The following is a 17,840-nucleotide window of genomic DNA, read 5'->3' on the forward strand; positions in this document are numbered from 1 at the left end:
ACGCCATATGCCCGCATGCGATGCGATTTTTAAATTGTATAAGCCCCAATATGCTTTTTAATTGTATAAGCACCCTAATGGGTGCTTACAATGTTAAATGCACCCCCACTATCAACGCCAACCCGAAGCATGGCGAGCGCAGCGATCCCGCGTCCTCCGACCTTTTCATATCCCCACTATCCACGTCGGCGTGGAGTTGATTTCATATAGTGTGGCAAGCGCAGCGAGGCGAGCGGACGCGCATTACTTTACATGTATTCCGCGTCCCCTCGCGGGGCTCGCCACGCTTCGGGCTCGCTGCGCTCGCCGCACTATATAAAGTCAACTCCACGCCGACGTGGATAGTGGGGGTATGAAAAGGTCAGAGGACGCGTACCGCCGCCCCTCGCGGCCTCGCTGCGCTCGCCATGCTTTGGGTTGGTGTTGATAGTGGGGGTGGCGTTGGGGGTGCTTTTAACATTGTAAGCACCCATTACGGTGCTTATACAATTAATTATCTTATAGAGGGGCCATTTAACATTGAAAACACCCTTCAGGCGATGGTATACAATTTAAAATTGTATAACATCGGCTGCCATCGCGTAACATCGCATCGTATGCCTTATGGTCTGCGATGCGATGGGCGCCGTGCTAGTAGTACCTAATTTTTTTCTGTAGTCATCAGCATTGGCACAAACGGGGGGGGGGGGGGCATTGAGTACCCAGAAAACCCCTTGATGAACCAAATGTTGTTTTCACAGTGCTTCATCCCGCACTCAACGTATGATGCAATTCAAAGGTGTGTAGGGAGGAGGAGCTATTGGTTGCCTAGCATTTCAGAAAGTCAGCTGCTGATTGGCGCTATATATTTATATTTATGCTGAATTCCTCACAAACATGTATGTCCAATTTGTGCAATGTGATTTTAATTGCTAGTATATGATCAGTGTGCAAGATTACTCATTTGTGATTCAATAGTATTTATTCCTAATGTTCTGGTGGCGATGACTCAGTTAATGTCTAATCCTTTAAAGAAAAGGTCAACTGGGTTATTGTTCTTTCTGTATTTGCTTTTATCCAGATGTACAAGTATTAATTGTAACACTTAGGAACAAACTCTATTTAGAAGTGTTATATTGCAGTATACTTGTATATTAGCAGTAGTTAACGTCTGTCTGCTCTGCCGGGAGAGTTGAGATGTACAGTTTGTCCCTTAGTTATATTTATACGGCAATTAAGTTGCTGATTATTAATTAATTTAAATTGTTTGGATTTTTTTTTTTTTTTATGAAATAGATGTTTAATGATGTAAAAATATGCAACAGAATCGCAGTTACAAGCTGTGACACTACTCTAAAAACAGTCACATGACATCTGTCCTTTGCGATTGAAGGACATCTGGGTTTAGGACCCAGGAGGAACCCTTCTGTGCATGCAGAGATGGACTCACGCATAGCGTGTGGTGGGGAGAATGATTTCTCTCATGTCAAAGTGTGAAAAGGCTTCTATTGGGTAACCCAACCCAAAGATGGCATTACGTGATGTGGATCCTAGGAGTTTTTATTGTATTTTTGGGCTTAGTGCATCCCGCAACGTTATGGTAGCGGTCAGTGACTTCTGGAATTGGTGGGAAATGCGCTCTGTGAAAGTTCTGAGATACGAAATCCCCAGGGGTGGCTACCGCTTCCTCACAGAATATGTTCATATCATTTATAGTATTTCAGACTGTGACTGTGTAACATTTATACAATGAAGCGAAGCGGCATTGGCATTCTTCCCTGGGTATCAATAGTGCCTAGTATCATAGGCGTGCGCAGACCATTTTGTTAGGGGGTGCACCATCAGAAGGGCGTGTCTCTCACCACCTACTGGGCATGTCTATCACCGCCTAATGGGCATCAATGCAAAATAAATAGTACGTGACCTAATTATGTATATGGGCTTCAGAATAAATCATTCTCCCATACACACATACACCGGAAATGTGGACAGTGCACGCCAAAGGCTCCCTACAAAAATGTACACTATAATCCCATTACACATACTGCCACACACCATGATGCCTATTACACATTACACCACACACTGTAATGCCTATTATATTGTGACACTTACTGTACCTACATGCTCATTGTCAGAGGTATATTGCTCAATGTCAGGGCATACATGCTTCTTACCAGCAGTTTCATTCTCCTTGCCATGAGGGATTACATACTCGTTGCCCAGGGGGATTTACATTCTCATTGTTAGGGGGTAAGTTACACGTTCATTGCTAGGGGGGTTTGCATGCTTGTTGCCAAGGGGACTTACATGCTTGTGGCCAAGGGGTCTTATTTGCTCATTGCCAAGGGGTCTGTCTTGCTCATTGCCAAGGGGTTTTACATCTTCGTTGCCAGGGTGGGTAGGGGGTAAAACGTACCAGAATCCGCATTCCGGGTACTCTAGCTCTGGGCGCACTGCTCTCCTCCGACAGACACTAGAGGTATGGCAGTACCTCTAGTGTCTGTCTCCTCCAAGACGGTGGCCATTTTGGGAGGGGACGTTGCCTTACAGAAGCTGCGTGTTGACCAGGTGTCAACCTAAGGTCGACCAGGTGTCAACCTAAGGTAAGCCCTACCGACCATTAGTGGTCAACCTGATGTATTTCGACCTTCATACAGTGGACCCTATGACCAATACCCCAAATGAGGACGGTGTAACGTTTTCTGGCTCGACACAAAATTGCAACTGCACCCCGCTAGGAAACGGCAGCATTGTAGGTGCAGTGCATATTTGTAGTTCACTGGCTGGATACAATGTAATAAGTGTTGGACGCTTGTGTACACAGCTCATGATGTGCTTTTTCTGCAGACGGAGCTTAAACGCATTTTTCCCAAAAGAATATTTTCAATATATTTAATTTAAAAAAAAAAAAACCTGTCTTGCAAAATTGCTATCACTGCACATGTCAAAATATCATTTTCCGTTTTGGAGCTGCAGAGAAATGACCGATAACAGCAGTAATGTTGAAGAAAAACTAATTAAGATGTTCTGAAAAAGACTTGTTAACTGGAGGAGGAAATTTGCGTTTATTTCCCTGGGAAAAGAAAAGCACTGTCATTTTTCTAATTTCACTGCGCGCTTTGTGTTGGAGATTGAGGCTCTTGAACTGTCGGACAATACAGAGGCTATGGGATCATTTTGCTGTAATGCGTGAAACGGAATTGCTGTTATAATTCAGCATTTCTGGGCTATGAATGATCGGTGCTGAGCTGAACTGCTGGAAATATTTCCCGTACGGTATCTGGATGGCTGTGTATGTCAGATCCGCGCATCTGTGTACGAGAGCACCGCAAACCAATGGGATGCTTTTTCATGTATTTAATTGCGTTAGAAAATAATAGAGACAACCTGATTGGCTGCACATTGCAACATGATGTTTTTGTGTATTAAGACTTCAGATGCCCAGCACAGTCCAATATTCAAAGAGGGGGGCACATCAACTATCAGTGAGTCCAGGACAGTGATGTCTGGGGTGGCAGTAGGTGTGACTCCCCTTTTTGAATATTGGACTGTGCTGCTGCCCCAACTCTGTAACTGCCACTTGCAGGGAAGTCCAGGAAGAGAGCATTTTGTACCTTATGGAATGGGTCATGTTGGAAGGTATGCACATGGTGCATTTTCATACCTCCCAACAGACCCTATTTTAGCGGGACAGTCCCGATTATCCGGGCGCGGCCGGCAGTGTCCCGCGGTGAGGGGGGGCTGTTGGGAGTCCCAACTGTCGGCCGCTAAGCAGCGGGGAATAGACGCTGTGCGCATGCGCACAGCGTCTATTCCCGCAGCCAGGGGGCAGGGGGCATGGCTAGAGGCTCACAGAGCCTCTGGGTCATGCCCCCATAGCGGCAAAATGGGGGCGTGGCCTTGCGCGAGAGCAGCGAGTATAGGCCACGCCCCTGAAATTAGGCCACGCCCCCAGAAATTTCGCGCATCAGCACTGTCCCGGGTCCGGCAACCACAAAGTTGGGAGGTATGCATTTTGTACTAGATCATATCGCATATAGTAAAAAACGTATGCGATATACTACAACAGCATGTGTGTGGGGCCTAGATGCAATGCAATATACTGTACTACAAAAAGCCGGGCTGCACATACGTTTTGCAGTTTGCGATGTGATGTGTGCAGGAGTTTGCATCGCATCACAAGGCAAAAACGCACCGAATGTGCGCACTTTTACAGTATGTTCCTAGTTTTCCCTGCTTAACGGTTGGCTGCAAATAACAGTCACCATTTCCATTGCTGCCAACAGGTCACATGTTCCAGGTCACCCAGAAGCTGCACTGGGAGATTTTGCCAACTGTCGCATTTTCCAGAGCACAATGGTGATGCATTGTAGACGTCTTCTGTTGCCTCCCCAGTTCATTACAAACAGGTACAAACTCATTACATTCTGTGCATAGCCGGATGGTACTTTAAAGGAACGCTCAGCCCTTTATACTCTATCCCTCAATTACGGAGCGTTATTTGCTAATTTGTCAGCGATTTTGTGAGGTGTATCATTTGCATTCCTTCTCTGCAGCTGTAACCTCTGATCCAGGGCAAGGTATAATAATATAGTAATGTATGAGATAGAAGAGCTGGATTCTCGCCATTGTTGTAGGAGTCGGGGTCAGTAGAGATAAAAGGGGAAGCTGGGGAATGGAATTCAATTAGTTAGAAAAGAAGCTAAACATATGAAAGGTAGCTGGAAATACATAATGGGATACATAGCGAGCTTTATATAGTAACAGGGAATACAGATATATATATATATATATATATATATAATAATATATATATATATATATATATATATATATATATATATATACAGTATATATGAGAGCGAGATTATAGAAGTAGATGGTTATAATAGATATAGAGTCGTTATTATTACATCTGATAATACTATTCTTAACTTCTAAGGGTACTTGTTTAGTTTCACGGTGGCCGATAAATTGGATGCGATATCGGCCGATATATCGAGCGCAGTAATCCGCGTCCCCTCGCTGCGCTCGCCACACTATATAAAATCAACTCCATGCGTGGTGGATAGTGGGGTTATGAACAGGTCAAAAATCGCATCGGATCAGGCAGTATATCGGCCGATATCGCATCCGATATATTGGCCGCCGTGAAACTAAACAAGTACCCTTCTGAGACTTTATTAGTTTCATAAATCAATATGTTTGCCTTTGATGTGTAACTACAAACCACACAATCGCAACATGTTCACCAATATCGTGTGACCGTGGGATATACAGTAGGTGTAGAGGTTTCCGTGGCGCTCCTTTGTCCGTTGTGGACGTATAATGCTAGGTACACATTAGAGGATATCGTCCATGAAGGACATAGTAAATGCTTTCCCTTGAACTGTCTGGTACTCCCTGAGCAAACTACAGTATATGATGCAAACACATTAACCAATACTGTTAAGGATATGGTTCAGTGGCCACATCCAGGCGTATAGCTGTCAGTGACGATACCGTCAGGATTTTACTTGTAAGTAAAGACAACAGAGGGGGTCAATAGGGATCCGCGGGAGCTTGCATCGTTAGCGATATGGTACTAGATTGTAAGCTCTTCCTTCCTGTTGTTAAAGCCCACTTCTCTTCACATGTCACTCACATCTCTCCTATACTCATAGGCGAATCTAGAAATATGGTAATGGATGGTAGCAGATCCAAATACTGAAGCAGGATGGACCTTTGCGCTGCGAAAAGGGGGCATGGTCTCATGGAAAGGAGGCGTGTCACCGCAAAAAGGGGCGTGGTATTACACATTAGACCACACACTGTAATGTGCCACACACCGTGATGCCCATTACATACTATATAACAAACTGTAATGCCCATTACATATTTGACACATAAGTGTCGCTTATCTACATGCTCATTGCTAGGGGGTTCTCACTTGATGCCAGGGGCTTCATGATTGATGCCAAGGGGGCTTCATGCTCATTGCCAAGGGGGAATACATGCTTGTTTCCAAGAGGGAATATATGTTTGTTGCCAAGAGGGAGTGAAATGTTTGTTGCCAAGGGGGGGGGGGGGGGGGGAATTGCTCATTGCCAATGGGGAGGGAATTGCTTGTTGCCAAGGGGGAGAGACACTGACACTGGGCGCACACAATTTAAATAAATGACAGCAGAGTAGAAAGAGCTGTGCGCTGCTCAGCTGTATAGTCACTGTCTAAGCAAAGCAGCAGGTCTGTCGATATCTTCAATACTCCCACCGGACCGCAAGCTCCTATTGGCTCGCGGTCCAGCTAGAGCATTGAAGATATCGACGGAGCTGCTGCTTTGCTTAGACCGTGACTATACAGCTGAGCAACGCACAGCTCTTTCTGCTCTGCTGTCATTTTTATAAATTGTGTGTGCGATGGCAGCCGGCGGTCCGGTGCACCCCTGGAGCACCCCTAAGATTCGCCTATGCCCAGACTCAAACACTCAGCGACCATCTTCGTCTGCATACTTATCTCCATCTTTTGCCACCAGCCCATTGTAGTACTGTAGGTTGATTACGTCCTCACTACTTACATCGAAGGTGTACTGTGTATTATTGCGCTTTTTACCTGTGCTCTAATTTTGTTATTTACTTACTGTAATGTTAAGTTTGTCTCCCTGTATTGTGCCTTTGTACGGTGCTGCAAAACACTTGTGTATAAATAAAAATATAATAATAATAATAATAAAATAGTTCCTACACATACTGAATGAGATGCATGACGATGTTTAGGGGTTGGACGGACACATACGGTACATTTGCAGAAGTGCGATGCTCTGAGTTCTGTATTGCTGCACTGTAATTGCTGTGTTGTGGTTGGAATAGGACTGGGAACACTGATTCATTGTAATGTCAATAAAAACTCCTAAAATATGATCTTACAGTAGCCGGGTTTGTCCCAATGGACTTAAAAAAAATTAAATTAAATTGAAATTAAAATGTCGTACTGTCATTTAAATATACCTCCTGTCATGGGTATGCGGTTATTAAGCTGAAAATCAATAGGTCAACCACTATTGGTTGACACATGCAAAACGCCGACATGCAATAGATCGACATGGTCAAATGGTTGACACAAGCTAAAGGTCAACAACTGAGTGGTCATGGAAAAAAGGTCAAGTTTTTCATGATTAATTAGCTAAACCCGGCTTGATTTTGCTTTACCTTCCCAGTGGGCATAGAGGGAGAATATAAAAATGTGCGGAGTGCAGTAAGGGGGCGATGAACACTCATTTGATGCCCGTGTTGACCTACATAGACACATGCCAACATAGACACATGAAAAACTCATGTCGACCTTTCCGAGTGTCAACCTTTTTTCTGTTTACTTTTTGTTTTGTGCCAACCTTTGACCATGTCGACCTTCTTGCTGTTGACCTTTTGCCTGTCAAGCCGTTTTGCCTGTAGACCTTATTTCTATGATATGGTTGTCTGAGCAGGGCCTCATATACCAAATGAATGATCTTGGTCCATATGTTCACTGTAAAATATTGGCATTGTAATTGGTTGCTTCGTTTAAGAGTTATGTAGCAAAACATCCACCTGCCAGTTACAATGCTTCACCATTGTGCTCTGGAAAATGTTTTACTTGGCGAACTCTCCGTGTACACTTGCTAGGGAAGCTGGATCATGTGACCTCCTGAGTAGGCTGAAACTGTGACAGTTATTTGCAGCCATGCACTAAGTTTTTTTTTTTTTTTTTTTATTTAATTCCTAAGGAGCCGAAAAAGGGTAGCATGTTCCGCCCAGATAAACATTGCCTGGTTAAAATTGTGCACATCATGCAAAAGAGAGGATAGGGTTCGGCGACTAAAATTGCTAAATATATATGGACAGTAATAAGTTTAAAAGTTTGGTACTTATGTATTATCTGGGCTCCCATGTTAAATGCACCCCATTTTTTCATACCCCTACTATCCAACTACGCATGGAGTTGATTTTATATAGTGTGGCGAGCGCAGCGAGCCACCGTGCACGAAGCGTGGTGAGGGGATGCGGTCTCATAAGAAAAACGGGAGCCCAGATATTACATAAGTACCAAAAGTTTTATTTAGACACTACGTAAAATAACAAGTGGATGAGTACTATTACATAGAAATAACAGTCTGATGTATAATTTTTTTTTTTTACTTTTAAAAGAGAGGAGAAAGAGCACCCTGGGTGCCTGCCTATCTACCTCATAATAAGTTAAGCTACCTCCATTTATATATACCTGCAGCTAACGTTTTTATGCTAAATTCTAATTTTTTTCTTTTTTCTCCTCTCTTTTAAAAGTTTTAAAAAAAATGTTGTACATCAGACTGTTATTTCTATGTAATAGTACTCATCCACTTGTTATTTTACTTATTGTCTAAATAAAACCTTTAAACTTATTACTGTCCATATATATTTAGCAATTTTAGTCGCCGAACCCTATCCTCTCTTTTGCACGTACTTCCAGCCTTATACCAAGGTTTGATTTTTAGGAATGAGCTGACACCTGATATATTTTTAAGGTTATTGCATTTCAAGACAGTTCCACTATAGAGAATTTTTTTATTGATTTTTTATTGAATATTTATTGACTGAATTAAACATTGTACTCAAGTGGCGCCCGAGCACTCACTAGTTCCCAATATATATATAATGTGTGTGTGTGTGTATCTATCTATCTATCTATCTATCTATCTATCTATCTATCTATCTATCTATCTATATATATATATATATATATATATATATATCTCTCTCTATCTATAGATATATATATATATATATATATATAGTGAAGTGGCTTTATTAAACCACATCTTGTGAATTCTGAAAGTGTAAGTCAGTGATATTGGTCTACGAGCAATTGGGGAGCAGGGGCCACGAGGGGAATACTGAGCGGGGATCGTTGTTCCAGGCGCTGTGTAGCTGTTCCAAGGATTTGTAGTCTTTTGACAATTTTTTTCCTAACGGCTTGACAGAGCTAGATTAATATTTTTGTCACTCCAGGAAATATTACAAAACATTTCAATTTTGATATGTGGTGCGAAACCCATAAATATGCTGTTTCTCATCTTCTTGGCCAATAATGGATTATAAATAAAACATTAACAAATATCAGACAGGCTGCTCAGATAAATGTTTTCTCCATTGCCGTACAATCTTCACTCCCGTAATGCTTTGTGAAATAGATATTGTATTTAAAAAAATAAATAAAAAAAACATTTTTTGAAATCACCCCATCAATATTCTGGTGTTGCCGTGTTGTAGAGACTAAACCAGATGAGAAGTTGATATAATGACAAAATAAATATATTCTTTTTTATACCTGGATATGAGGAATTAAGACCTGAAGTAACCTCTGCATTTGCGTCGATGTCTACTGTAAAGTTGAGATTGAAGATTGACAGTTCCATCCAAATATAGAACATTGTTATTGGGTGGTATTTACGGCCCCATTGTCAATCCCATTTTTTATAACCGTTTCAATTTCTATTTTAAAAGCATTTTTTTGTCTCCTTCTATATTATGGGGGGGGTAAACATTTAATCACTTCACCCTGAGGTGACCTCAATATATTTTGAGTGGAGACGGGTGTCTTGGTTTTTTTTTATAATTAACATGGTCAAAGTGTCGATTCAAACAAATTTCAACAGCAATTGTTGGCACATGAAATGGTCCACATGAGTTTTTCCCAATTTTTGATATAATTTTTTTGGACTTTTTCATGTTTTACCAACGATGTGGATTCTGATCGGGAATGGTAAAGTGTGCCAAGTGCAGCAGTATTAGGAGTGAGATCCAATTAGTGTACCACTCATGCATGGTGAGCGGTACACTAATTGGATGTCCACATGCACAAAAGTTGACATTGACACCAATTTATGTTGACCTTTTCCACGTGCACGTCCACCTTTTGGTGTCAACCTGCTATACACCTGCTGGGGCCTTCAAAACTGTGCAAAATGATTTTGTTTGCCACAAGCAGGACATGTGTGGTGTCCATGGGAATGGTGACCACTGCAAGTCATACAGCGTGGCTGTTGCTGCAAGTTTTGTATAGTGTTAATTCCTTCTCAATTAGGGCCTTATTCTAGTTCACTCTTTCTGACAAAATCCTTCTTAGATGGACAAAAACATGTGCACTGCAGGTGGGGCAGATGTAACTTGTGCAGAGAGAATTAGATTTGGGTGGGGTTTTTCTTCAAAGTGAGATCTCTATTGCAGTGTAAAAATAAAGCAGTCAGTATTTACCCTGCACAGAAACAAAATAACTCCCCCAAATCTAATTCTCTCTGCACATGTTACATCTGCCCCCCCTGCAGTGCATATGGTTTTGTCCATCTAAGAAGGATTTTGTCAGAGTGAACTAGAATAAGGCCCATAGTCATTGCTCAAAAGGAACATCATTATAATATTAGGGGAATAGGAGAGGTGCAGTAGGACGGGGGAGAACAAAGGTTCAAGAAGTTTGCAAATCGGGGACAAAATAATAGGGCATGGATTGAGTTTGTTCTGTCCCTCATTAGCATTAACCATGTCAGTAGAAAATAAGACCCAGTTGGCCATATCAATTTTCTGAATGATATTCCCAATATGACATTCCGATCATCCAGAAATGTTAGATATTGGGTTGATAGTCTCAATGTGTACCTGTCTTTAAGAGCTAGTTGGTTGGTTGGTACTTTTATCTCCGCCCATTGCATTCTAGATGTTTAAGTTACAAGGTGTTTGACAAAGCAGTAACATACACACAGTCATTGTGGATGGGCTCTTTATCAAATAACCCAAATACTGTATACATTTTTACTACTTCAATTGAAATTTAGAATAATCAGTTTTTCAGGACAGTTTCACTTTCTTGTAGCGGAGACAAGTTTGCAGTAATAATTACCTCTTTGAAAATGATCAATTATTTAATCAATGCTCGCACAGAACTTTTCTTTAACATCAAAGTGATCAATGCCCAGTTAATTATAACAGTATATTGATCATCTTCATTTATATGCATGGTACCACAATTATTTAAGTTTTAATTAATCACGCTATTGGAGATAAATGGTGCTGATTGCACAGGAATTTTATTTGTGAATGGTTCAGGATCATATAATGTACACCAGAGGGTGCCACCAATGCAGCACACGTTCCACTCTGTGCCAGAATTTTGGGTCCTGCATAACCTATATGCAGTAGTTAGGAGGCAAGTCCGATGGTTGGCTGGGCAAAGGTTCCTTCCAGTAATCCATACTGGCCCACTTGGTTTTCTTCCTCTCTGGGAGGAGACCAGAAAGGAGATGCAGGGTGGTCGATGAAGCGGGGCACATCTTTAAGTCCTGTCCTTTGCTGGATAATGAATGCAATTGGTTTACATTTGCATAAGGGTGGGGCCAAAATTACACATTTAATAGAAACGTGTCACAAGGCTCCACCCTCTCCAGATTACCTCAGGATTCCCTAAATTAATATACCCACTCTTCCCATTTCACTAGGAAGTGGGCGTAATGTGGGAGGGGCTTATCACTGATATTTCCTACTTACTTTGCAGCCCAAATACTGTCCTCAATCCACATAAATTTGGTTTGGGGACCTTTTTTTTTAATCAAACACCAAAAACTGTTTGTGGGATCTTCATTTTCGGATGCCATTCCATCTTGGAGCCCTGCTTTTTCCTATGGGAAGGGTGCCAAGTTCAATTCAGATACATTTCATCCACTACGGTCCTCACAACCACCCACAGCGTTTCTTTCTCATAGCCCCCACTGATTGTCTCTCCGAGCCCCCGCCCTGTGCCTCATACAGCCCCCGCCATGTGCCTCCACAGCCCCCACCCTGTGCCTCCTACAGCCCCCACCTTGCGACTCCTAAAGCCCCCACCTTGCGCCTCCTACAGCCCCCGCCCTGTGTCTCTCTCAGCCCAAATTAATATTAAAATAATGCTGTAAATTAGAACCTAGTCTGTGTTGGATTTAGAGTGGCCAATTGTGGGATCGGGATCAGCGGTATCCCCGGATCCTATATTTTTCAGGATTTCAATGACGGGATTGGAGTTTCCAGACCGCACCACTGCCCCCAGGCAGCACCCATGCACCGCCACTGAATTCCCTGCTCCCGGACACACTGCCCGCACATGTATGTAAATAAATATGCGGGGAGGTCATGGGGGCGGGGTTAGGGAGACTTTTTTTTATTAGGGAAGCTAATCTTGGGAATCCTGGGAACGAAAAAAAAAAAAAATGCCCTGCGAGTGTCATCCCTAGTTGGACTGCTAGAAGTGCATGGGTAACACCAGGGAACATCTACTCTGTTACAACCTAATGTTTTGATAATTTGTGTGCCCTAGTGGGAGGGTCACTTTATGTCAAGGATTTACCCGCCCCAGTGTTGTTGCATGTTGATGTTGAGAAATAACCCGTTAGCAGATGCTGTTTGCCTCTAGAGATGGGTGGACAATAAGCGACACTCATGGTAAAATGATTGCAGGGCATGCTGGGAAATGCAGTACAACAACGCTGGAGGGCCACTTAATAGCCGCCGCTATAGAGATTGAATGAGGGGCACCAATACACAGGTTAGGCCGGTCCTACCCTGCTAACGGCACCATAAATCCAGAAGGGTCTTGTGTGATTGAGATAGGAACTGGATACGGTGAGTTGTGGTGATGGTATCACAGCTGGCCGTTATATTGGTGCAGACGGTGATATTACTCAGCGAGCCATTCTTTCTTCACTACCAACCTTTACCCCCTCTTTATGTAATCATAAATAGGGAAGACCCAGTTTCCCCACAAATGTGCCTCTGTGTCATTGTTTTGGAAGTTTGAGGTTATTGTTACGTCGGTGACTTGTGCGAAGGATTATTCGGACATCAGACCATAGGATGTCTAATGCTTTTCCCATATATTTATTGTTTATGGCATCGCCATCTTTCTTGCGGTACCTCAGATCAGTCTGACATTGTGTTCCATGTCTCAGTCGGCTTGACATGATGGATTGGTGTCTTGTCCCCCTACGTACCCTCCCTTTTCTATCACAGTAACTGTATATATGCTCTGCTCCCTGTATTACATCTGTCTGCTTTAGGGTCAGATCTATCAAGCTCCAAAAAGTGATACAATGGAGAGTGATAAACAACCAGCCAATCAGCTCCTGTTATTCTTCAAACCCAGCCTATAACATGGCAGTTTGAAGCTGATTGGTTTGTTTTTTTCCACTCTCCATTTGATCACTTTTTAAAGTTTGATACACCTGGTCCTTAGTATGTAAGGACTGCCCACTGGTCCTGCAAAAGATAATACAGCAGTACAGCTGGCTCTCAGAATTTAATACATATCAGTATGATGTACCAGTATTGTGTGTGTGTGTGTGTGTAAATTATAGCCTGGGGTGTCCCCGTATGCTGTGGTGCTTCTAGCACAGGTTTGGTCTTGTCTCAGCACTGATATACAGACCACACGGCTAGAAACTTTAAGGCAGAAAGTGACTCCCCAGGAACTGCACCTGTGGTTATGTAGTACTTTACATGTTATACTTTATAACTATATGCTCTGTATTCATTGCATTACAGATTACCAGAAACAAATTCTAATTTGATGTTTTAGTTGTGTGTTTTTTTTTTAAGTTAGGGTTAAAGGGGGCCGGTGAGCTTTAGGCACAAGGGTGGGATGACAAAAGCTTTGGGGGTTGTTATGGGTTAGGCACTAAGAAGAGGGGTTAGGGTTCTAGGCTGTAGACAAGGCAGGTTACCCACAGCCTAACCCTAACCTTCATATCCCGCTGCCGCAGCCTAACCCTTCCACCCCACAGCCTAACCCTAACCTTCATATCCCGCTGCCGCAGCCTAACCCTTCCACCCCACAGCTTAACCCTAACCTTCATATCCCGCTGCCTCAACCTAACCCTTCCACCCCACAGCCTAACCCCAACCTTCATATCCCGCTACCTCTACCTAACCCTTCCACTCCACAGCTTAACCCAAACCTTCATATCCCGCTGCCTCAACCTAACCCTTCCACCCACAGCCTAACCCTAACCTTTATATCCTGCTGCCTCAGCCTAACCCTTCCACCCCACAGCCTAACCCTAACCTTCAAATCCCGCTGCCTCAGCCTAACCCTTCCACCCCACAGCCTAACCCTAACCTTCATATCCCGCTGCCTCTACCTAACCCTTCCACCCCACAGCTTAACCCTAACCATCATATCCCGCTGCCTCAACCTAACCCTTCCACCCCACAGCTTAACCCTAACCTTCATATCCCGCTACCTCAACCTAACTCTTCCACCCCACAGCTTAACCCTAACCTTCATATCCCGCTGCCTCAACCTAACCCTTCCACCAACAGCCTAACCCTAACCTTCATATCCCGCTGCCTCAACCTAACCCTTCCACCCCACAGCTTAACCCTAACCTTCATATCCCGCTACCTCAACCTAACCCTTCCACCCCACAGCCTAACCCTAACCTTCATATCCCGCTGCCTCAACCTAACCCTTCCATTCCACAGCCTAACCCTAACCTTCATATCCCGCTGCCTCAACCTAACCCTTCCACCAACAGCCTAACCCTAACCTTCATATCCTGCTGCCTCAGCCTAACCCTTCCACCCCACAGCCTAACCCTAACCTTCATATCCCGCTACCTCAACCTAACCCTTCCACCAACAGCCTAACCATAACCTTCATATCCTGCTGCCTCAGCCTAACCCTTCCACTCCACAGCCTAACCCTAACCTTCATATCCCGCTGCCTTAACCTAACCCTTCCACCCCACAGCCTAACCCTATCCTTCAAATCCCGCTGCCTCAACCTAACCCTTCCACCCCACAGCCTAACCCAAACCATCATATCCCGCTGCCTCAACCTAACCCTTCCACCCCACAGCCTAACCCTATCCTTCAAATCCCGCTGCCTCAACCTAACCCTTCCACCCCACAGCCTAACCCTAACCTTCATATCCCGCTGCCTCAACCTAACTCTTCCACCCCACAGCCGAACCCTAACCTTCATATCCCACTGCCTCAACCTAACCCTTCCACCCCACAGCCTAACCCTAACCTTCATATCCCGCTGCCTCAACCTAACTCTTCCACCCCACAGCCTAACCCTAACCTTCATATCCCGCTGCCTCAACCTAACCCTTCCACCCCACAGCCTAACCCCAACCTTCATATCCTGCTGCCTCAGCCTAACCCTTCCACTTCACAGCCTAACCCCAACCTTCATATCCCGCTGCCTCAGCCTAACCCTTCCACCCCACAGCCTAACCCTAACCTTCATATCCCGCTGCCTCAACCTAACTCTTCCACCCCACAGCCTAACCCTAACCTTCAAATCCCACTGCCTCAACCTAACCCTTCCACCAAAAGCCTAACCCTAACCTTCATATCCCGCTGCCTCAACCTAACCCTTCCACTCCACAGCTTAACCCCAACCTTCATATCCCGCTGCCTCAGCCTAACCCTTCCACCTCACAGCCTAACCCTAACCTTCATATCCCGCTGCTTCAACCTAACCCTTCCACTCCACAGCTTAACCCTAACCTTCATATCCCGCTGCCTCAACCTAACTCTTCCACTCCACAGCTTAACCCTAACCTTCATATCCCGCTACCTCAACCTAACCCTTCCACCCCACAGCCTAACCCCAACCTTCATATCCCGCTAACTCTACCTAACCCTTCCACCCCACAGCCTAACCCAAACCTTCATATCCCGCTACCTCAACCTAACCCTTCCACCCCACAGCCTAACCCTAACCTTCATATCCCGCTGCCTCAGCCTAACCCTTCCACTTCACAGCATAACCCAAACCTTCATATCCCGCTGCCTCAACCTAACCCTTTCACCCCACAGCTTAACCCTAACCTTCATATCCCGCTACCACTACCTAACCCTTCCACTCCACAGCATAACCCTATCCTTCAAATCCCGCTGCCTCAGCCTAACCTCATCCTAAAGCCTAACCATAAGATATCACCCCTTGTGCCTAAACCTAACCCTTCCACCCCACAGCCTAACCCTAACCCGCATATCCTGCTGCCTCAACCTAACCTGCTCCCAAAGCCTAACCATAAGATATCACCCCTTGTGCCTAAACCTAACCCTTCCACCCCACAGCCTAACCCTAACCCTCATATCCTGCTGCCTCAACCTAACCTGCTCCCAAAGCCTAACCATAAGATATCACCCCTTGTGCCTAAACCTAACTCCCCATCTAACCCTAACACGCCCTGCATACTGACCGATGGGATGTCGGATCGGCAGTCGGGATTCTAGGGTCAGTATCCTGATCACTGTTGGGATTCTGGCTTCTCCTGTCCGCTAACCGCATCCCCCTTTAGCACACAGCTGCGCACTTTCCCCCTATATAGTATTATAGTGCCGCATAGTTTGGGGTCAGTGGAAATTTGGTTTGGTTCATTTCATTTATGGTTTTATTAGTTTTACTGCATTACCATATCATGCTTCTTACCGTATATTGTCCGGGAATCACAATAAAAACCATGGTTCTGCTTACAAATATATCGCTAATTGCTTAATTTACAGTCTGCAACATCTGATTACACATTCACAGTTATTAATTGTTTTGCAACTTCACGAAATGCAAACATTATTTTTTGTCAGTAATTTATTTGTGGGTTTAGTTTGGGAAGAAATTGCATCAGTACAAAAAAAAACAACCGCAGAAAAATAAACCAGAAAATGACACAGTGTTTACTTCGCACAATCGATGGCGTTCTACAGTGCAAGCGAACACATTAATTCTTGTCAGAATCTCAGATTGCTGAGTGAGTTATTGTGAACAAGCCTTCCCCACGAAAGTGTTATATTGCTGCAATACTGCTGACTGGGGCTTTGACATTTCGAAACTGTTCCATGATTTATCTTTTGCAAAGTAATTTTAAATAACGTGCAATAATAAATAGCTTATTTGGTAACAAGGCACAACTATAGTGAAACAAATGTGTTGTGTATTTCCAGGTACTGCAGTAGTCTGGTATGTGCAAATGCAATCAAAGGTCAAGGGCATAACGACCAAAGGTGCAGGGGGTGCTGCTGCTATGGGGCCCAGAGCTGAGAGGGGCCACCTTCCCTGTCACAGTAACATGTGTAATATACAGGGGTGTAGTTACCATAGGTGCAGGGTGTGCAGCTGCTATGGGCCCAGAGCTGAGAGGGGCCACCTTCCCTGTCACAGTAACATGTGTAATATACAGGGGTGTAGTTACCATAGGTGCAGGGTGTGCAGCTGCTATGGGCCCAGAGCTGAGAGGGGCCATCTTCCCTGTCACAGTTACATGTGTTGTATACAGGGGTATAGCTACCATAGGTGCAGGGAGTACAGCTGCTATGGGGCCCAGAGCTGAGAGGGGCCATCTTCCCTGTCACAGTTACATGTGTTATATACAGATTGTTATTACCATAGGTGCAGGGGGTGCAGCTGCTATGGGGCCTAGAGCTGAGAGGGGCCACCTTCCCTGTCACAGTAACATGTGTAATATACAGGGGTGTAGTTACCATAGGTGCAGGGTGTGCAGCTGCTATGGGCCCAGAGCTGAGAGGGGCCACCTTCCCTGTCACAGTTACATGTGTTATATACAGGGTGTAACTACCATAGGTGCAGGGGTGCAGCTTCTATGGGGCCCAGAGCTGAGAGGGGTCACCTTCCCTGTCACAGTTACATGTGTTATATACAGGGGTGTAGCTACCATAGGTGCAGGGAGTGCAGCTGCTATGGGGCCCAGAGCTGAGAGGGGTCACCTTCCCTGTCACAGTTACATGTGTTATATACAGGGGTGTAGCTACCATAGGTGCAGGGAGTGCAGCTGCTATGGGGCCCAGAGCTGAGAGGGGCCACCACAGTTACATGT

General features: G+C 44.4%; 1 long non-coding RNA gene across 1 annotated transcript in view; it reads left to right on the plus strand.

Annotated features, from left to right (window-relative positions):
* Positions 1-4,393, plus strand: part of LOC146036778 (uncharacterized) — a 42,891-nt gene extending 38,498 nt beyond the window's left edge. The window contains exon 3 of the long non-coding RNA XR_014460959.1: positions 4,269-4,393. This is a non-coding gene — a long non-coding RNA (uncharacterized LOC146036778). The remainder of the gene's footprint in view (positions 1-4,268) is intronic.
* The last annotated feature ends 13,447 nt before the right edge of the window (positions 4,394-17,840 follow it).

This window comes from Crinia signifera, chromosome 9 (assembly GCF_055691185.1).
Source record: "Crinia signifera chromosome 9, ASM5569118v1, whole genome shotgun sequence".
NCBI lineage: Eukaryota > Metazoa > Chordata > Amphibia > Anura > Myobatrachidae > Crinia > Crinia signifera.